We start from the raw sequence: 5,078 nt of genomic DNA on the forward strand, positions 1-5,078 counted from the left end.
AAGGTGAGATTGCATCTGCTGGCTGATCAGGAGACACGCTGGGGCGGGCCAGGTGTGGGTCAGGGTAGGTGTGTCTGGTTCTATGCACAGATGTAGCAGAGCTAAAGTGCTGGGGATGGAGGGGGCAGCCTTGCCAGTTGCTTGTCTTGAGCTCCTGAACCATCACTGCGCCCCAGGGCACAACTGTTAACATGGTGGGTTCTGGCAGCATTCTGCAAGTATTCTGAACTAGGAGGAAGAAGCGATGGTAGAGAGGGCAGGACTAGAAATGAGGCTTTTGCAGGGGCACAGACATCTAGAGATTGTTAGGGAGAAAGAGGAGAGCAAGTTGCAGTGGTTTTTAAATTTTTCAGTTACCCAAAAAATTTATTTCAGTTACCAAGATTTTTTTCATTTGGCTAGTTGGGTACCACCATATTCCCTGTATGTCTCTGTGTCTGTGTGCATCTGTGTGTATGGATGTCTGATTGCATGTCTGTGTGTGGGTCTCTGTTGAGTAAGTTGGGAGAGCCATATAGGATGACTCTTCTCTGCACCTCTTGTGAGCTCCCCGAGACTGGTACAGGAGAAAGCCAAGGGTCTTGGCCTGGGAGGGAGTGGGCATTCAGGGTAGGGTTGGACGCTGGTGTTAGGGCTGGATGGTGCTGCTTTGCCTGGGGCCAGGAGTGAACTTCTAACAGCAGCTACAATTGTAAAATATTTCAGTGTGGGGTGGACCTTGGGAGAACAGAGTCCGAGGACCCACCTGGAAATTAGCTGCCCCCTGGCTGCCTAACCCAGTGGGAAGAGGCAGGGCCTGGCTTAGAGGAAAGAACTTCTGGCAGCACCCCTCACTCCTCACCCCCCTCCCCGGTCCTAAAGGGGGTACCCCGTCCATCCCTCTGGAAGTCTACCCATGCACTAGCCTCGCTCTGGACTGTGCTGTACTGGGAAGGATGGGGACTTGGTTGTTTAGGGGAGCCCCTCTTCTCTGCCCCATGAGCTCTGCTGCTGCCCTACCCGCGGCCGACAGCAGAGGGGGCCCTCGGCCTAGGGATGGAGGTCGGGGCTAGCCGACCGGAGGACGAGCTGGGGGCGGGGAGAGGTACGGAATTGTAGCCGGAGGGACCGGAAGCGGGGCCGGGGGTGCGGTGCGGGGGCAGAAGGGGGACACGGAGAGGGGACTGAGGGGACTGGACGAGTGAAGCAGGGGAGGGGGCGGGCCTCCTTCGGTAACTTGACCGCCTCCGACGGGCTGGTGAGCGCCACAGCCTCGGTGCTGTATGTAAATGACGCAAATTACTATGCAACCTGCAGCTTGATCTGAGTCGGCAACTTGGGTCATTTTCCTAATGCAGTTGGGGCAGGTCAAGTGGAAGACGGCTGCGCACCCCTTCTCCCCAGGCCCGGGCTTCCTCCTAGGGAGACAGGAGAGCGTTTGCTGCCTTCTCAGGGCACTCAGGGAAGAACCAGCTCTGTACTCTCGGCCGGGACTTCCTTTCGGAGCTTCAGTTCACCCCCCACCACCTTGCAAATGGGGGTGATGACTCAGCCTTCTAGCACCTCGCCCCGCAAAGACGGCTAGAGGTGGACTGCGAAATCCTGCAGCGTGCTTTGAGGCTGGGGGCTGGACAGTACGACCTCCACCCACGTTTTGGCCCTAGTCCACAAGCCTCTTTCCTCGCCTTTCTTGCGGCAGAGGAGGCCAGGAGCAAGGATTAGGCGAGCTGTTGCTAGGGGGCGTGACCGGCGGTTGCTGGGCTCGAGGGACGTTGCTAAGCAACGCTGGGCGGGGCTCACGTTGCTAGGCCTGAGTAGGAGTCCCCAGGGACCGGAGAAGTCACCTAGCTCCCCTCGGCTTCAGTGGAAGGCGCCCCCCGAAGCTGCCCCGGGCCTCAAGCTTCCCCCGGGCTGAACGCAGTTTCCGAGGGTCCTTTCCGTTCACACCCTCCGAGACTCTGTCTGTGATCCTCTGGGCTCTGGAGTGAGGAACCCTGGGTCTTTGTGCACGTGTCTATGCGCTTGCTGGAGCGGTAGAGGGGGAGGGGGGTCGCATTTGGGTTTCCATAGCAACCGCTCCTGTGTCATCCCATTTCTCCCGAAGGTTTGAGCAGTAGCGTGTGGAAATTTGCATATATCTGCATGTCATTAACATAGAGGCGGGGCCGGAACTTGTTTGGGCAACTATCCCTGGACAGTTCCCTTTGCTTCTCTCATCCCGCCTGAGGGGCACGTGGGCCGCGCATGCGTGAGTGTTTTGCTTGTTAATGTTCCCAGAATTGGGGTGGGTGGGTGAACTGTAATAGTGACCTACCGTTCTGGCCCCCGGTCGCCTTATTGAACCATTAGCATGAATCCGTCCAAGTACTCTTGACCAAAGACCTTGACCAGCAACCACCCCCCACCCCCCCCCCCCCCCCCGCAATGCCAGGCCTGGTTGGAATCCCAATTCTGCCCTTTCCTGTCTGTGTGGCCTTCGGCAAGTTTAGTTCCCCTCTCTATGGCTCAGTTTCCTTCTTTGTAAATAGGGATACTAATCCCTAATTCATCAGATGATGTGAGGATTCGATGAGATGTCACTTGTATATACACTTCCGCTGCTTCTGGCACACAGCAGGCCCTTAGTAATGGCTTCTACCCTCCCTTCTTAGAATCCAGCTCCTCTCAGGACCCAACCAAAGCAAATTAACTTCCTTTGCAGCTCAAGACTTGACAACTAAACACCAGGAAGGACTTCCAGATGTCAGGATTCAAGGCACAGGATGAGGACTATTGGTTTGCCTGTTTGTCCTTGGAGGCTGGAGGCCAGGTTGGTGAAGCATGGACCCCCATCCCCCACCCATCACCACCACCACACACTCATGCACGTCCTTACACCTTTTCCTCTCAGGGACCGACAGTTTTCAGAAACCTTGCATTTCTGTCTCAAAGGCTCGGGAGCCAAGACCTCTGCAGCAGTGGCAGCTGAGCTTAAGAGGCTTAAAAACCAGAGCTAGGGAGGTGGCGACCAAGAAAGTCCCCCCAGGACTGAGATGTCTGGGATGGAGCAGGGTCTGGCCAGAGGCTGAGGGCAGAAACTTTGCTTAGAGAGCCAAACATCTGAGCCTTTACCAGAGAGGACAGGGGTGGAGGGGGGACCCTAGGGCCACTCCCTTACCCTTTATGGGCCTCAGTATCCCCACTGTGGACAACTGGGGCTCCTCTGCTGAGACATGGGACAAAAAAAAAAAAGCAGAGGTCAGCTCAGGGTGAAGAACTGTCACTGCCGCAGGAGTGCTGCATTGAGTGCTACGGAGGTTGTGAGTTCCCTGTTGTTGGGGCTATGGAAGCAGAGGCTGAGCAGGACTGGGAGCACGGTTGGGAGGGAGCAGCAGATCTCCTCCTGGAATTTCTTGCTCTTGTTTGGATTCCACTTGTTCTGTATAGCCTCTTCAAAAGCTGGAAAGTCCTTCCTGGGTCTGACTTCAGCCCTTCCTGCTCTTGCCTTCTTGCCTTCCTTTTTCGCAGAGTCTCCGTAACCTTAGCCTTGACTGCTAGGGTCAGGGGAGAGGCAGAGGAGGTGTTAAAGGAGGAGAATCAGTTCCACTCTGTGTTGGTCCCTTCGTTCTCAATTAGGTTCAGATAATTAAGATAAATGAGCTTGGCTCCTCTCCTGGGTAGACAAAGTTTGTTGGTGATGGAGAGGGAGGGTAGGAGCTGGATTCTGATTGGTTGGTTGGCTTCCTGGAGGAGGAAGGAGCTCATGGGGGCTATACCCTACAGTTGTCACTCTGACCGCTGGATGCAAGACTGCTGTCCGCCTACGGATGGCAGTGGGCCAACTCCTTCCCTTGTAGCCACCTGTGCTCCACAGGTCAGGGTTCCAGGGACAGGCTGAGAGCCTGGCAGTGCCCGGCTGGCCCGCTTGTGTCCCACCCTGGGGGCCAATTAAGAGTCCATCCCTAGCCGTGCCGATTAACAGTTAATAAGGCAGCAAACACCTGCAGCTACAGAGGCGAATTAAGAGCAACAGTCGGCATAATACACAACCCGATAAGTGAGCAATTAACAACCAGAGAAAGATTAATAGAAGCAATTACGTCCTACTCGGAGCTCTGTAAATATGACTGTCAATGGCTGAGGGATTCAGTCCAGTCCCGCCCAGCCCCACCCCAGGCCACAGCTTCTGCAGGGAGGGGAGCCAGCCCAGCCAGCCTGGGGACTCCAGACCCCAGAGCCGTATACACACGAGAAATACACATATGTGCAAACACACAACATATACAGACATACATTTGTGGACAGACAGTTCACAAGATCTAGCCACACAATATACAGATCCCCCACTGTCATCCACACTCACAAAAATGTATACATAGAGACACACATAAGTCCTGCCAGAAATACACATAGATCCAGAAAAATATCCACAGTGTCACATAGAGACGCTTCCCTGTTTAACACAGAGCTAGAACCGCACAGACCCACGAGACACACAGTGGCACGTGTACAAATTTGGACATATACACAGACGCAGGTGTCTCCTCAGGGGGTCCCATATGCACGTAGCACTTGCCGTCCTTTGATGCCCGCCGTGCAAAGGGTCACCCCTAAAGAGCTGCAGCAGGGCATCAGACTGAGAACTGGGACCAGGGTGGGAAGGGACAGAATGTGTGAGAACACACACACACACGTAAGCATGTCTGCACGCATGTAACTCGAAGCGTGCGTGTCCTCACAACTCATGGGCATGTGCATGTGTGGAAATAGGCACACGCCTTCCATCTGTGTGCTCGCGTGAATGTTGGTGCGGCGAGATGTATGCATGGGTGTGCGTCCGCGTGCTTGTGTTCAGTGGAGCTGTGACAGCTATGTGGGTTTCTGGTTCACGTGTGATCCTGGGCCAGTGCTCATGATAATTGTGTGACTACCCAGAGTGGCTTTGCCTGTGTCCTGTGTTGCAGTAGGTGAGGGGAGTCCCTATGGGAGCTCCCCGGGAGGCTGGGGGTACCAGGGCCCGCCTCTAGGGAACAGGGCTCTAGGGCTCCCGGGGCAATGGGACTTCCAGCCCCTCTAGGGGGACTAGGCAGCCCTGGGCCTCACCCAGGCAGAGGGAGAGA

This window comes from Mirounga angustirostris, unplaced genomic scaffold (genome assembly GCF_029215605.1).
Source record: "Mirounga angustirostris isolate CCGP_5_RB_7025 unplaced genomic scaffold, mMirAng1.0.hap1 SCAF_4, whole genome shotgun sequence".
NCBI classification, from domain to species: domain Eukaryota; kingdom Metazoa; phylum Chordata; class Mammalia; order Carnivora; family Phocidae; genus Mirounga; species Mirounga angustirostris.